The following is an 18138-nucleotide window of genomic DNA, read 5'->3' as shown; positions in this document are numbered from 1 at the left end:
ACGTACACACGCACACAGACACACGCACACACACACACATGTACACACGTACACACGCACACACACACACATGTACACACACGCGCGTACACACGCACACACACACACACGCGCGTACACACGCACACACACACACACGTACACATTTATTCATTGTGAAACATCAAAACATTCACATTCACCTGACATTATAGCGCAGAGGTTGGTGGCACCTTAATTGGGGAGGATGGGCTCGTGGTTAATGGCTGGAGCGGAATCAGTGAAACGGTATCAGATACATCACACACACTCTTCATCAATTCCATTTACTACATTCCAGCCATTGTTATGATCCATCCTCCCCTCAGCAGCTTCCACTGCATTATAGGTAGCCTACACACACACACACAACACACACACACACACACACACACACACACACACACACACACACACACACACACACACACACACACACACTTCACCACATTCTGCAGTTTAACTCTCCATTTTCCGCTCTTTCTCGCTCATGTAGAGCAATTTGTCAGTTTGCTGACTAAAGAAATCCTCACACTAGTGCTGAAGTCACATGGTGTCAGAAGGAGGGAGAGAGAAGTGAAGGAAGAGAAAGCGAGAGAGAAAAGTCAAGGAAGAGAAAGAGGATAGAGACAGGGGAAGGATGAGAGCGAAGGTTGAGGAAGAGGTCCGGCAGCGGCGGGGCATCTGGGGTGAATATGAGCACACACACACACACACACACACAGCAACACACACACACACACTCAGCCTGGTACTGTATAAGGTACATTATACCTCCCCATAGGTGAAAGAGAAACAAGTGGGTTTAGTTTAATCAGCTATAGCTAGCTGCTTGACAAAAAGCATCAGACCTACACTGCCTTTTGTCATATACTCAGAGTTCAGCTGGCTCAGTTGGTTGGAGGCATGGTGTACAGGTGTAGGATCTTAATTTGACCAGTATGAAATGCAGATTCAACGTTGCTTGATCGGTGTTATGGCTTTTATCTGGCCAAAATTAAGCTAGATGAAAAGTGAAGTACTGTTAATATAACCCTGTGTCAAGATATAAACATGTGCAAGATACAAACATGTGTAAACACTGCCAATAGTACCACCCACTAACCAGAAATACACACACACGCACGCACACACACACACACACACACACACACACACACACACACACACACACACACACACACACACACACACACACACACACACACACACACACACACACAAAAACAGGTGCTAATGGTGCCTGACATAGAAACAAACAAAAGCATTGGCAGACAAACACATTTTCACTTCGTGCAGAGGGACAATACTAACTATACACACACGCACACGGCACACGCGCACACACCTCACCCCTCACTCACTTAATCACCTTCTCACCAAAACAAACTGAGATGCAGTACACTCTTAGAAAAAAAGTGCTATCTAGAACCTAAAAGGGTTCTTCTGAGATCCCCATAGAAAGAAGAACACTTTTTGGTTCCAGGTAAAATCCTTTTGAGTTCCATTTAGAACCCTCCACAGAAGGTTCTACCTGGAACCAAAAAGGGTTCTCCTATTGGGACAGCCGAAGAACCCTTTTGGAACCCTTTTTTCAACGAGTGTTGGAAAACAGAGCAGATGAACAGATAGTGGAAGATGACGATGTGATCCATACGTTTGTTTGAGGAAGGATTTGAACATATTGTTCCTGGACCTTGTTCCTTTACCCAGCAGCATGGTAAACACATGGCTCGAATTACGCTCCACCAGTCCTCCACTACACGCCTCTTACACTCCCTCTCCCCTTCATGGAGGAAGGAGAGAGAGAGTGTAAGAGGCCTGTAAAGGAGAGAGGGAGTGTAAGAGGTATGGAGTGTAGGAGCGTAATTCGAGCCATGTGTTTACCAAGCCGCTAAGGAACACATGGTCCAGGAACAACCCTCCTTCTCTCTCCTCAATTTCTCTCCCACTCCAATGCTTCTTCCCTTTTCTCTCTCTCTCTCTCTCTCTCTCTCTTTCTCTCTCTCTCTCTCTCTCTGACGACACAACAGTGGTAGTCCTGATCACCGACAACGATGAGACAGCCTATAGGGAGGAGGTCAGAGACCTGGCAGTGTGGTGCCAGGACAACAACCTGTCCCTCAATGTGAGCAAGACAAAGGAGCTGATCGTGGACTACAAGAAACATCAACAGGGCTGTTGTGGATCGGGTCGAGAGTTTCAAGTTCCTTGGTGTCCACATCACCAACAACCTATCATGGTACAAACACACCAAGAGAGTCGTGAAGAGGGCAGGAGACTCAAAAGAGGGCAGGAGACTGAAAAGAGGGCAGGAGACTGAAAAGATTTGGCATGGGTCCCCAAATCCTCAATAAGTTCTACAGCTGCACCATCGAGAGCATCCTGACCGGTTGCATCGCCGCCTGGTATGGCAACTGCTCGGCATCTGACCGTAAGGCGCTACAGAGAGTAGTGCGTACGGTCCAGTACATCACTGGGCCAAGCATCCTGCAATCCAGGACCTATATAATAGGCGGTTTCAGAGAAAATCCCATAAAATTGTCAGAGACTCCAGTCACCCAAGTCATAGACTGTTCTCTCTACTACCGCACGGCAAGCGGTACCGGAGGGCCAAGTCTAGGACCAAAAGGCTCCTTAACAGCTTCTACCCCCCCAAGCCATAAGACTTCTGAATAATTAATCAAATGGCCACCGGACTATCTACTATTTACATTGACCCCCCCCCCCCTTCATTTGTTTTGTACACTGCAGTTACTCGCTGTTTATTATCTATGCATAGTCACTTCACCCCTACCTACATGTACAAATCACCTCTAACCTGCACACTGACTCGTTACCCCCTGTATATAGCCTCGTTATTGTTATTGTATTGTGTTACTTTTTATTATTTTTTACTTTAGTTTATTTGGTAAATATTTTCTTAACTCTTCTTGAACTGCACTGTTGGTTAAGGGCTTGTGAGTAAGCATTTCACGGTAATGTCTACACTTGTATTCGGCGCATGTGACAAATAAAGTTTGATTTGATTTGATTGGAACCCCATGTGGCCGTGGTAGACCCCTCTTGTGTTTCGGCAACTAAAATATTTATACCACCAGGTGATGAATCATTATTTGTCACTAATCATACTGTGGATAGCCCACGTGATGTAACACCCCCATGTCTAAATAGGTAGACAGGGTTCTGAGAACACATCCGCCCTTCCATGGAAGCAGCTGTATTTTATTTATACTGAGTCATCGCTTGAATTCTTCAGGGCCTATATTCATACAGAGTCTCAAAGTATGCTGTTCTAGACACAGTGTTGCCTTCAGATCATGAGTGGATTCGGCTATTTCAGCCACAATCGTTGCTGACAGGTGTATAAATTCAAGCCCACAGCCTATTTACCTATCGAGATTGCATGGCTGTGGGCTTGAATTTATACACCTGCCAGCAACGATTGTGGCTGAAATAGCCGAATCCACTCATTTGAAGGGGTGTCCACACACTTTTGTATATATAGTGTAACTGCGTGTGATAACAAGGGCCAGGAGATTTTCCCTGCTAGGTCACATGATGAGGAAACACTCCTGGCCCATGTGATGATTACTTCCACAGCACTACTTATGCTATACACAGTGAGTATGACTCTCCCACCCACCCATTCCTCCTCCTCACCCAAGCCCCAGCACTCTGCCTATTGCATCATAGCAGTTCCAGGTGGAAATAACAAGTGGAACAACTATCATTCCCTTTTACAACGGACCCATCCATTTTATCACCTCAATCAGCCCACAGATTGACCAGATGATGCACATTCCAATCATAATGGATGGTGGATGTTACTGCAAGTAGTAAAACACACTTGTCTTAACAATAAACAGGTTTCTTTTCTTCTTTCCTTTTTATTGGAGGTAGGAACAGGGAATGGCTTCAAATGCGATAAGATGATGTGGATAAAATCGTCTTGCTCTTTTTCCACAGATATAACCCTGATTTACAGCCATTGGAGCTTTACGGCTGGGTCTGGTAGGGACGGTTGTGATTGTTGTAGAACTAACTAATCGAATGGCCTGTTAGGTGAGGTGAGGTTGACTACTTGGCATTCTCTCGGGTCTCAGTGGCACCACAGCCATTACCTTTGTGTTTGCATGTTATTGTTCCAATTTTACAGCCACTGAGCAGCAAACGAACTGAAAAGCCACGGTTACACATTAACCCTCCATATCTGGAGAGTATCCCCGCCTTTTACCTGGTGTTTTATCACCCATAGAGGCGTGTGTGTGTGTGTGTGTGTGTGTGTGTGTGTGTGTGTGTGTGTGTGTGTGTGTGTGTGTGTGTGTGTGTGTGTGTGTGTGTGTGTGTGTGTGTGTGTGTGTGTGTGGGTGTGTGTGTGTGTGTGCGTGTGGGTGTGCGTGCACGCGTGCGTGTGTGTGTGAAGCATATTGTTTTATGATATCACTGTAATAAAAGCAGAGGAACCGCTGAGTCAGGACAGGCCATTGGAGTTCACACTCAAGACACAGAGCACAGCACTGCCACTCACAGTAAAAAGAGAAGCACAGCCACATAAATGTAGATGTTTCAACTAATTATTAAGTGGTTCCACAGCCTTATTTTTATTCAACTAACTGAACAACAAAAAAATGTGGCCCCAAACATCGCTCCAACTTGAGAAAACTTAGTCAATTTAAAATGATGTGTTTGCTCAACTTGTTTCTGTCACGACTTCTGCCGAAGTCGATGCCTCTCCTTGTTCGGGCGGTGCTCGGCGGTCGACGTCACCAGTCTTCTAGCCATCATTGATCCATTTTTCATGTTCCATTGGTTTTGTCTTGTCTTCCTACACACCTGATTCCAATCCCATTCATTACATGTTGTGTATTTAACCCTCTGTTTCCCCTCATGTCCTTGGCAGAGATTGTTTGTTGGTATGCTCGTGATTTATGGATTGGTGCGCGACGGGTTCTTGTACCCACGCTTATTTTATTATGTACTTTGATTTTGTTTTACATTTTTAAACTACTCCATTTATACCAAGTTCGATTCTCCTGCGCCTGACTTCCCTGCCACACACACACACACACACACACACACACACACACACACACACACACACACACACACACACACACACACACACACACACACACACACACACACACACACACACACACACACACACACACACACACACACACACACACACACACACACACACACACACGACAGTTTCATATGTTTATTCAATTCTAAATTATTATTTGGGCATCTTAACTAAAGAAGGCTGTGCAACCGGTTACACACACAGTGCTTTTAACATAGTGTTCTCAACTTACATATTTGACACACATGCTTACTTTCTGCATGTTCATTTAGACTCGTTACTCAAACATGTTCTACACCTGGGACTTGAACTCACAACCACTTGATTCACAGAATTCCGATCTTCCTGCTATGCCACCATGTCTGTGTCAATTATAAGCTAATTTGACTATTCTTTCATTTATTTGATTTACTTATTTAACCAATTTTAAAAAAAGTTAAAAAGTTTTTCTGTATAGTTGTCTAATGTTGCTGGGGCATATTTCTCTGTTTTAATGTTACTCCTTAATCACTATGATTAATAAAATAGTTTTTCTTGAGTGTACTTTTAACAGAGCTGAGATTTACTTTGAATTGCAAAGTGTATCAAAACAGGTGAAATCAGTTATTGGTGGCAAAGCAGAAAGATTGGCATGCTGTGATCCAAGAGGAGTTCAAATTCCAGGTGAGGACATGTTGAATAATAATTACTGTACACTCTGAGGCTGTCCCCATAGGATAACCATTTTTGGTTCCAGGGATTTGTCAAAAGGTTCTTCTATGGGGTCGGCCTAAGAATCCTTTTTGGTTCTAGATAGAAAAAAAGAGCTAAGAGTGTATAAATGAACATGCACAATGTAACGTGTATGTCAAAGTTTGTCAAATATGTAAGTATGTCACGGTTGTCGTAGGATGAAGCGGACCAAAATGCAGCGTGATTATCGTTCCACATATTTTATTGAACTGTGAAACTATGCAACACATAAACATAAGCTAAAGAACAAAAAAAAAAAACGTGACGCAGAGGTGAAACATACACTAACTCCAAACAATCTCCCACAAACCCAGGTGGGAAAAACACCTACTTAAGTATGATCTCCAATTAGAGACAACGATGACCAGCTGCCTCTAATTGGAGATCATCCCAAACAAAACCCAACATAGAAATACAAAACTAGAACATAACAACATAGAAAAACTAAACTAGAAAACCCCCCTGTCACGCCATGACCTACTCTACCATAGAAAATAACATCTTTCTATGGTCAGGACGTGACAAAGTCGGGGAAAAAAATATGTTAAAGCACTGTGTGTAATTAGTTCCACAGCCTTTTTTTTTTTTTTTAGGTAAGATGCCCAAATAATAATTTCTAGTTGAATTAACATATGACACAATTTGAGCTAACACGTCATTTTAGGTTGACAGAAATCATGTTTTCTCATGTTAGAGCTAAGTTTGGGACAACTAAAAACATTAAGTTCAGGTAACACTTTGACAGAAAAGTTGAGTATAAAAAGCCCATGGAGCCAGTTACTTAATAATATTGATATATTTATAGAATATTTAGATTTGTTTTACAGTGCTCCTTTATCCTTACTCTACACTCCTTTCTGCTTCTTCTTCTTCTGCTTCCTCTGCTTCTTCTTATTATTATTATTATTATTATCTACACTCCTTTCTGATTTTCTTCCCCTCTAGCTCCCTCTCTGTAATCTTTTTGTCTTAGATATTATGTGGTTTTCATTTCTCATTTTTGCATGGATCCCCCTTCGTGCCTATCATTCTTCTCTCTATGCATTTCTCATCTGCCAATTATTTCTACCCTCTGTCTCTCCCTCTCTCTCTCACCTCCATCTCCTGTGTGTTAGCAGGCATTGTCTTTCCTTATCTCATTGCCCTAATGATCCAGTGGAAAGACCATCAAGCCATACACACACACACACACACACGTGCGCACACACTCACGCACAACACACACAAACACACACACACACGTGCGCGCACACACTCACACACAACACACACACACACACACACACACACACACACACACATATATATTTGCATACTGTAGGAGCCTGTCTCTATCTCAGGTCTGTTATGTGAGCCAACAAGCCACTGTGCAAACAGAAAGATCCTTCTTAACCTATTCCCTGCTCTGTCTCAATGATCAAAACAGGAAAACACCCTGACTACTCTTTAGTCTACACTAGGGTACATTAGTACACAAACATATGATACTTAGACTACTAGATTAGATCAGCACAGTACACTTGTAAACTTGTAAACAGAACCCAAACATGGGATCATTGAAAAACACTTTGTGACAACTGCTGATGTGTAAATGCCTTTATAAATACTTTTCATCAATTGATTGATCTTTAATTAAGTGCTAATCACCCGTTTCCCAAAGCATCACATTTCTAAATCACTAATCACTTGTTGTCATTCATTTCAACCACTGTCACGTCCTGACCCTAGTAATATGTAATTTTCTATAGTAGTGTAGGGCAGGGCGTGACAGGAGGTGTTTTGGGGCTGATCTATGTTTTCTAGTTCTATGTTTAAATTCTAGTTTTTAATTTCTATGTTGGATTGATTGGGGTTGATCTCTAATTGGAGGCAGCTGATCCTCATTTGCCTCTGATTAGAGATCATATTTAAGTAGGGGTTTTTCTCATTGTGGTTTGTGGGTTATTGTCTTTTGAGTAGTGTGTTGTCCTCTCTGCGTCACGGTTTGTTGTTTTCATATTTTCAAGTTATTAGTGTATTGCATTCAGTTTCACTTTTAATAAATATGTGGTACTACGAACACGCTGAATCTTGGTCCGCTCCTTCGAACAGCCGTGACAGAATAACCCACCATAAAAGGACCAAGCAGCGTAAGAAGGAGCAAGAGGAATGGACATGGGAGCAGATATTGGAAGGCAAGGGATCCTGGACATGGGAAGAAATCCAGGCCGGTATGGATCGCCTCCCATGGGAACAGGTGGAAGCAGCGAGGGAAGTGCAGCGACGAGATCAACAGGCAAGGCAACGAAGTAAGTGCGAGAGGCAGCCCCCCAAAAAATTTTTGGGGGGGGCACACGGGGAGTTTTGCTAAGTCAGGATGGAGACCTGAGCCAACTCCCCGTGCTTACCGTGGGGAGCGGGTGACGAGGAAAGCACCGAGCTATGTGGAAATGCGCACTGTATCGCCCATACGCATTCAAAGCCCGGTGCGCTCGGTGCAAGCTCCTCATCGTTGTCGGGCTAAGATTGGCATTCAGCCAGGAAGGAGTGTGCCTGCTCAGCGCATCTGGCCGCCAGTGCGTCTCCTCGGCCCAGTTTATCCTGCGCCTGCTCTACGCACGGCAGCCCTCATTCCCCAGCACAGCCCAGTTCGCCCTGTGCCAGCGCTCCGCCCGTGCCGGGCTACAGTGACCATCCAGCCAGGACGGGTTGTGCAGGCCGTGCGCTCCAGACCTCCAGTGTGTCTCCAAGACCCAGTGTACCCTGTGCCTGCTCCACGTACTCTACCTCCAGTGCGCCACCATAGCCCAGTGCATCCTGTTCCTGCTCCCCGCACTAGCCTGAAGGTATGTGGTACTAGCCTGGCGCCTCCTATACCAGTCCCACGTAGCAGACCTCCAGTGCGCCACCATAGCCCGGTAAGGCTGGTGCCTGCTGTGAGCACGCGGTCCGAAGTACGTCTCCCCAGTCCGGTGAGACCAGTTCCAGCGCCCCGAAGGAAGCCTCTAATGATGGTCAATGGTCCGACGTCTCCAGCAATAATCCATGGCATGAAGCCTCCAGTGATGATCCATGGCCCGGAGCCTGTAGTGTTAATCCATGGCACGAAGCCTCCGGTGATGATGCATGGCCCAGAGCCCGTAGGGATGATCCAAGGCACGAAGCCTCCAGTGATGATCCATGGCCCGGAGCTTGTAGGGATGATCCATGGCACGAAGCCTCCAGTGATAACCCATGGCCCGGAGCCTCCAGTAATGATCCATGGCACAAAGCCTCCAGTGACTATCCATGACGCGGAACCAGTAGTGATGACCCATGGCACGGAGCCTGCAGCGAATGTCCCCAGTCCAGAACCTACAGAGACGCTCTTCAGCGCGGAGCCTCCAGCGACGCTCTTCAGCGCGGAGCCTCCAGCGACGCTCTTCAGCGCGGAGCCCCAGCGACGCTCTTCAGCGCGGAGCCTCCAGCGACGCTCTTCAGCGCGGAGCCTCCAGCGACGCTCTTCAGCGCGGAGCCTCCAGCGGCGCTCCGCAACCCAGAGCCTCCAGCGGCGCTCCGCAACCCAGAGCCTCCAGCGGCGGTCTGCAGCCCAGTGTCTTCAGCGGCGGCCTTTAGCCCAGAGTCTTCAGCGGCAGTTGGTGGTCCGAAACCTCCGGCGATGATCCATGGTCTGGTTCCTCCGGACATACAGAAGCGGGGGGAACAGCAGGTGGTGGGGGTACTACGCCCGGAACCAGAGCCGCCGCCATAGACATTAGTCACCCACCCTACCCTCCCTTTGTGTTTTTGTGGTTGCTTTCTTGGGGTTTTGTTTGCATTCGGAGTCTGCACCTTTGTGGGGGTGGTACTGTCATGTCCTGACCCTAGTAAGATGTAATTTTCTATAGTAGTGTAGGGCAGGGTGTGACAGGGGGTGTTTTTGGGCTGATCTATGTTTTCTAGTTCAATGTTTAAATTCTAGTTTTCTATTTCTATGTTGGATTGTTTGGGGTTGATCTCTAATTAGAGGCAGCTGATCCTCATTTGCCTCTGATTAGAGATCATATTTAAGTAGGGGTCTTTCCTCATTGTGGTTTGTGGGTTATTGTCTTTTGAGTAGTGTGTTGTCCTCTCTGCGTCACAGTTTGTTGTTTTCATATTTTCAAGTTATTAGTGTATTGCATTCAGTTTCACTTTTAATAAATATGTGGAACTACGAAAACGCTGCATCTTGGTCCGCTCCTTCGAACAGCCGTGACAACCACTTATAAAAGTCATGTGCCACTCAAAGCAAAGACAGTTCCCGTCAGATGCATTTAATCAATCATTGCAATTTATTTTTAAACCTGATCAAGTGTTATCAGGTTTTATCAGAGGATGCTATTATTCAAAAGAGAAACAATGTTATCATTGGCAGACACTCTCATCCAGAGCACGTTACTGTAAGTGCATTAAAATAAGGAAATATACTGTATTGCTGAATTACTGACAATCGTAACTGATTTCGGAGCAACAAAAAGAGATTCTCGTCATTTCTGATGACTGTTGAACATTCTTGAATCAAAAGAAAGAAAATCTTAAGCACTCCAGGGTGTAACAGGGTAGCATGTTAATGTGTGCATGTTTACTTTCTATGTATCTACATGAGATTATTATCATTAAGAGTTCCGTCTTATATAAGCTGCCCAGGAAAGGGTTGAAGTTAGCTGACATAAATATATGTAGCCTCAAACAAAGTTCATGAGATTAGTAATTTGCTAATCTTAAATATTAATATATTAGCCATTTCTGAGACTAACTTAGATAGCACCTTTGATGATACAGTAGTAAGAATACAAAGATATAACTTCTATAGAAAAGACAGGAATGTCTACATGGCAAGTGTTGCTGTGTATATTCAGAGCCATATTCCTGTAAAGCTCAGAGAGGATCTCATGACAAATGAAGTAGAAGTGCTGTGTTCACCTGCCTTATCTGATGCCATAGGCCACCAAGTGCAAACTGTCAGTATCTGGAGAATATGTGTGTGATGTTAGATAAGATCTCTGATGCTAACAGAGAAATATATTTTCTTGGTGACCTGAACATTGATTGGTTATCATCTGGTTGTCCTCTCAAGAGGAAGCTTCTTACTGTGACTAATGCCTGTAACATGACTAACGTTATCACTCAACCAACTAGAGTGTATAGTAACCGTGTTAGTAACCGATCCCTTATCCCCATGGGAACGTAGATGCGCTCAGAAGGACAGGTAGTGGGTGCAGGTTCCCTCTCCAGAGCCTGGCGAATGTCCACATCTACGTCCCAGACCACAGGGGCTACGACTCGAAAGGGGAGGGGAAATCAGGTCGTCCGGCATTGGGGTGACCAGTCCGTGATTCTCATCCTCGACCATAAGACGGTCAGGTTATGGCGTTGGAGCCATGGGAGGCCGAGGATGATCTTGTGAGCTGGTGCACTAATGATGAAGAATGGAATGTTTTCCTTATGAATGGACTCCACGGTGAGGGTGAGTGGTGTGGTGATGTGTGATGGTTCCGGATCCTAGTAGCCGATTACCAAGGGCTTGAACCGTAAACGGAGAGGAGAACGGTTATGAGGTGATGTTCAGAGAGGAGGCAAGGGTCTGGTCAATAAAGTTCCCCGTGGCACCGGAATCCACTAGCACTGTAGAAACAGTACATAAGGGACAGCCAGCTAGTGTGATCGACACTGAAAAGGGTTTGGCAGAAAATGATGAAGATGGGATACTCACACCTGCCCCAGGAGGTGGAAGATAACGTGACCGTCCCTCTGCTCTCGTGGATCCCGAATTGGGACGTACCAGACACTGCTGAAGCTGGTACCCCCCCCCTTGACCACAATAGGGACAGAGTCCCAGCTGCAGGGGTCGTGTGACCCTTAACTCCATGGGTTCAGGCTCTAATACAGAGGGGTCACTGAGGGAGGGAGAGAAGCGATGAGGGTACCGACGCTCCCGAAGTAGGTCATCCAGATGGATGGCCATTGCAATGAGTGTGTCCAAGGAGAGGTTATCGTCTCGACATGCCAGTTCTGTCTGGACCTCCTCGCACAGTCCTCTTCTGAATAGCGTACGGAGCGCCGGCTCATTCCAACCCCTGGATGCTGCTACTGTCTGGAAGGTGAGCGCGTGCTCGGCAGCGGTCTGGTCATCCTGCCGTAGTTGGAATAGGTGCTCACTGCCCTCTCTGCCCTCCAGTGGATGATCGAAAATACCTCTGAACAGAGCCCGCCCAGTCAGCAGAGAAATAACCATGGCAACTTTGGACCTCTCGGGGGTGGGAGCTCCCATCTGGTGCGCAAAATAGAGGGAGCACTGGAGTAGAAAGCTACGGCATTTAGATGGAGTTCCATCATATTTGTCCGGGAGGGACGAACAGACATCACTGACATGGACTGCTGAATGGACTGGTGTGCTGGCTCGCTGGGTCGAATGGTGGTAGAGTATCCTCCGATAGTTGAAGGCAACGTCTCTCGCTGTGTTCGAGATGTCGAAGAATGCGAAGGACCTCCTCCATAGTCGTCCCCAGTTGTGCCAGCTGGTCGTGGTGCTGACAAAGTAGGTATCCCTGTTCGTTGACCGTCTGGGAGATGTCCTGATTCCCTGCTGCTTCCATTTGTTGAGGCAGTATTCTGTAACAGAGACGCTGGGAGTCAAGAAGCAGGTGCAGGGGGTGAGTTTTAATAATACAAGAAACATGGAACGTTACAAATCAAGAGTAGTGTTTGGACAGGAAACACATAACCAATACTGCCTGGGGAATGAACATAGTGACAGACTTAGGGGAGGTAATCAGTGAAGTGATGGAGTTCAGGTGAGTCTCATGAGGTGCAGGTGCGCGTAACGATGGTGCTAGGTGTGCGTAATGATGGTCAACGTTGAGCGCCGGAGAGGGGTAGACGTGACAGTATACCAGGACTCTATTTGTTGAAGATGTAAAAAAATGTATGTTGGTCTGATTTGTATTAATTGAGAAATGTGACTAAACTGAAATTATATTACTAAAACAAGATAACATACAAAAAAACTTTGGAGCACCTTAAATGGTATTATGGGATGAAAACCGAATTCCTCTCCATCGTTTAATGAAGTTGATGAGTCACTTATAACGAAACCTTTTGATATAGGCAATCATTTCATTGACTATTTCACCGGTAAAGTGGGCAAACAGAAGTGAAATGACATCGTATGTGTGTAATGAAGATCTAATAATGAAAGAGAAGGATTTCCGTTTTGAATTTGGTCGAGTTTGTGTGGAAGAGGTGGAAAAACAGTTCTTATCCATCAATAATGGTAAGCCACCAGGTATAGACAACCTAGATGGGAAACAGTATTGCCACCCGTATTTGCCATGTCTTTAACCAAAGCCTAAATGAGTGTGTGTCCACAGGCGTGGAAGGACGCTAAAGTAAGTCCACAGCCTAAAAATAGTAAAGCTGGCTCTATCAGCTAAATGCTTTTTAGTAAATTGATGGAGTGAATTCTGTTTAACTTTGAACAAATACAATTATATTTTTTTTAAAACAAGTTAACTACTGACCTTCAGCATGCATATACAGAAGGGGACTTTAACTGCACTCACTCAGATGACTGATGATTGGCTAAAAGAAATGGATAATAAGATTATAGTTGGAGCTGTATTGTTCGATTTCAGTGCAGCCTTTGATGTTATTGATCATAATTTGTTATTGACAAAACAAGTTGAAGAAGCTGAGGTCCTAGGAGGAACATTGGATGGTCAGTTATCATGGTCCAGTCATACTGACAAAGTTGTTGTGAAGATGGGGAGAGGTATGTCTGTTATAAAAACAAGATGTTCTTTGTTTTTGACACAAAGATCAACTGTACTAGTTGTTCAGTCTTTGATCTTCTCAAATCTTGATGCCTGTCCGATAATGTATTCAGGTGCAGAAAAGACAGACCTGGCTAAGCTGCAACTGTACCAAAACAAAGCAGCACGCCTTGCCCTTAACTGCACACACAGAACTAACATCAACAACATGCATCATAGTCTTTCATGGTAGAGGGTAGAGGAGAAATGGACTACTTCTCTTCCTGTCTTTTTAAGAAACATTTGTCTGTTGAAAATGCCTAACCACTTGTCTTATCTATTTGCATACACTTCAAACAGACATACATACCCCACCAGCCATACCACTATGTGTTTCTTCACGGTAACCAATACAAAAACAGATTTAATGAGTCGCTCAGTTATGTGTAGAACCATGTCATCATGGAATGCTCTGCCACCAGAGGTTACTCTGGCAACAAAACAAAGCTTTAAAAAACAGATAAAAAACTATTGTATCCTCAACGCCTCTCCTCTTTCTAAATATCTACTTAACTGTACTGTACATAAGAATATGAAGATGTATATGAATCGTGTGTAAATAGTATTTTTGTCTCTTGGTGTCTTTCCTACATATCCCTTATTAACATTTTAATTTAGAATGTAATGTAATATCTTATGTAGTTCTTGTCTATTACTGTTCTGTACTTTGTCATGTATTTGTACATTTTATGTGGACCCCAAGGAAGTGTATCTGCTGCATGTGCGGTAGCTAATGGGGATCCTAATAAACTAAACATGTCGTACTAACTTAAACAAGCAGAGCAGGTTTAGCTCCTCACCCTCGCATAAAGTGTTGAAACAAACTGAAACATCAGAATCACATTTAATCCTTTCATCACTAGAGCTCTAAGCACTCAGAACAAAGAACAAGTTGCATAACCTGGACTAATGATTTCTTAAAATAGCCTTCAGCGAGGCTGTGTCCCAAATGGCACCCTATTCCTTATGGGCCCTGGTCAAAAGTAGTGCACTATATAGGGAATAGGGTGCCATTTGGCATGCCTGGTCTATGTTGAGTGGGATGAGGAACAGAAGTAAAAAAAATGTTCAGTTAAAAACAATGTGGGTTATTTGGTAACTCAGCGCTGGGTAAATATTGGACAGATCACATGCTGGGTTATTAACCATCAGTTGGGCCTTTATTAACTTTCATACTGGGTTGATCCAGAAGCTGGGTATTTTTAAATATAATCCACAGGTTATTTTCAAGAGGCTTGGTTTATTAGGACTGTGGCTTTCAGATAGTTATTTTTGGCCACTTGTGAGAGTTAATGTCATTGCTGCTCATGTTAAGATTGTACATTGCAATCTTCTATTTTCCATTAATATTTTTGCACATTACATGTTTAATATAAAGTTCATAACAATATTATTTACATATTGTAACAAAGTGGTAACTTTCCCTACATTTGGGATATGCATAGGCTCTTGAGGAATCCATACACTTGTGTAAGCCTCATTAAAGCCTCATTCAACCTTAACATGTGATGACAATGCAACAGAACAGATGAACCGGAATGACATTTACTCATCAATGACCCAGGATGAACAACTCAACCTTGCTATATTTTAAGAAAACAAACCAACTAAGTGACCCAATGTCTGCAACTCAGCAGTTGGGTCTTCCAAACAACCCAGCATTTTTTAGAGTGTAGTAGGTCTTATTTACAGTGACCGCACCCCTTGACTTATTCCACATTTTGTTGTGTTCCAGCCTGAATTCAAAATGGATTAAATAGATTTTTATTTTCTCACCCATCTACACACAATATCCCATAATGAAAAAGTGAAGACATGTTTTAAAAAACATTTATTGAAAATGAAATACAGAAATATCTTATTTACATAATTATTCACACCCCTGAGTCAATACTTGGTAGCAGCACCTTTAACAGCAATTACAGCAGTGAATCTGTCTGGTTATGTCTCTACGAGCTTTCCACACCTGGATTGTGCAACATTTGCCCATTTATTATTTTCTAAATTCTTCAAGCTCTGTCAAATTGGTTGTTGATTATTGCTAGACAACCACTGACATATATTTTCAAGCAGATGTAAGTCACAACTGTAACTCGGCCACTCAGGAACATTCACTGTCTTCCTGGTAAGCAACTCCAGTGGCCTTGCTGTTTTAGGTTGTTATCCTGCTGAAAGGTGAATTCATCTCCCAGTGTCTGGTGGAAAGCAGGCTGAACCAGGTTTTCCTCTAGGATTTTGCCGTCGCTTAGCTCCATTCAGTTTATTTTTGATCCTGGAAAAACTCCCCAGTCCTTAACAATTACAAGCATATCCATAACATTATGCAGCCACCACTATGCTTGAAAATATGGAGAGTGGTATTCAGTAATGTGTTGTATTGGATTTGCCCCAAACATAACACTTGTATTCAGGACAAAAAGTGAATTGCTTTGACACATTTTTTGGCCGAGCTTCTTTAGTGCCTTGTTGCAAACAGGATGCATGTTTTAAAATAGTTGTATTCGGTACAGGCTTTCTTCTTTTCACTCTATCAATTAGGTTAGTATTGTGGAGTAACTACAATGTTGTTGAGCCATCCTGAGTTTTCTCCTATCACAGCCATTTAACTCTGCAACTGTTTTAAAGACACCATTGGCCTCATGGTGAAATGCCTGAGCGGTTTCCTTCCTCTCCGGCAACTGAGTAAGGAAGGACGCTTTTATCGTTGTAGTGACTGGGTGTATTGATACATCATCCAAAGTGTAATTCATAACTTCACCACGCTCAAAGGGATATTCAATGTCTGTTTTTTTTTCACCCAACTACCAATAGGTGCCCTTCTTTGCAAGGCATTGGAAAACCTCCCTGGTCTTTGTGATTGAATCTGTGTTTGAAATTCACTGCTCGTCTGAGGGACCTTGCAGATAATTGTATGTGTGGGGGTACAGAGATGAGGTAGCATTCAAAAATCATGTTCAACACTATTTTTGCACACAGAGTGAGTCCATGCAAGTTATTATGTGACTTGGTAGCCCTTTCCTGCAGTCACTGATCAAAAGCGTCCTCTTTGCCTCATGGGTGGAATGTCATTCATAAAAACTTGATGAAAATGTGGTGTTTCTATGTCAAACAGTTTTGTTATATCTCAGTCTTCTGTGATGTATATAAAGTGAAATATTGGGATGCAAACTCAAAATGGAATAAGTGTCAACTCTATATCTGACGTGGTACCGGTGTCTTTTTTTAAGCCCATAACCATGTATATACTTTTGTTTCAAAATAAATTAGCTTAATAGCCATATTTTGGTACTGTTAGCATTCTCAGTATCAATAAAAAATAAAAATAAATTATCCCAGGTCCCTGTCCCCGCAGGAGGCCTTTTGCCTTTTGGTAGGCAACTGACTTGCCTAGTTAAATAAAGGTTCAATAAAACAATTCATAAATAAAAAACATTAAACTGTTATTGTGCCTGAAATAAAACTGTAATTACTTTTGGACCAACGTTTTATTAGCATGTTGTTACATGATACTTTGGAAATTGCATTTTAATTGCATAACAATGAGCGGAGCGTTTTTGTTACTACTGTACACAATAGGAATAGTGACAGTTCCTTAATCCAGTTATGTAATAACTCCATTATTGCGCAATTATAAAGTCCTCTATAACTACAATGTTGCTATTGTAATAATCACAAAGTTACTACACATGTACAGTATAAGAACTTTATGTCAAGTGTTACTGTATTACCTTATGTCTCACTCATTATGAAAATACATGTCAGTCATTTTAAAGCTACATAAATGGTCTACTCTAATGTCGAGGGGATTCCATGTCCCTCATGTATTCAATTCTAGGCTATAGGCTATATTAAGATTCACATCTTATAAAGCCCTCAAAACCATGTGCTTATGATCATATATTTAGAATAATTCAACTGACTGTTGTAGTTTTTGGTTCTTCATAAAATATTTGGCAGCCATCAAATAAATATATATATTTCCACTTCTTATACTTGTTCCTGTCATCAGCCGTAGCTTCAGGGTTGCCTGTGACAGCCCTGTGTGCGGTAGCCCTGTATTTAAACTATATTAGACTACCTCGAGAATTTGAAAAGTTGGTATTTTCAAATAAACTGAAAAAGACAACTATTTTCTGCCCAGGTCTGACACACGAACACACACACACACAGCATCTAAACAAGGATACAAAGAACAGCATGTCAGCCACACCCAAGAGACCTGCTGGAAACATATTAAATGCATTGTCACGCCCTGGCCATAGAGAGGGTTTTATTCTCTATTTTGGTTAGGCCAGGGTGTGACTAGGGTGGGCATTCTATGTCCTTTTTTCTGTTTTTGTATTTCTTTGTTTTGGCCTGGTATGGCTCTCAATCGGGGACAGCTGTACATCGTTGTCGCTGATTGGGAGCCATACTTAGGCAGCCTGTTTTCCTTTGGGGTTTTGTGGGTAGTTGTTTTCTGTCTTATGTGTTTCACCTGGCAGA

This window comes from Salmo salar, chromosome ssa07 (genome assembly GCF_905237065.1).
Source record: "Salmo salar chromosome ssa07, Ssal_v3.1, whole genome shotgun sequence".
In the NCBI taxonomy this organism is placed as follows: Eukaryota; Metazoa; Chordata; class Actinopteri; order Salmoniformes; family Salmonidae; genus Salmo; species Salmo salar.
This window is presented reverse-complemented; position numbering follows the sequence as displayed.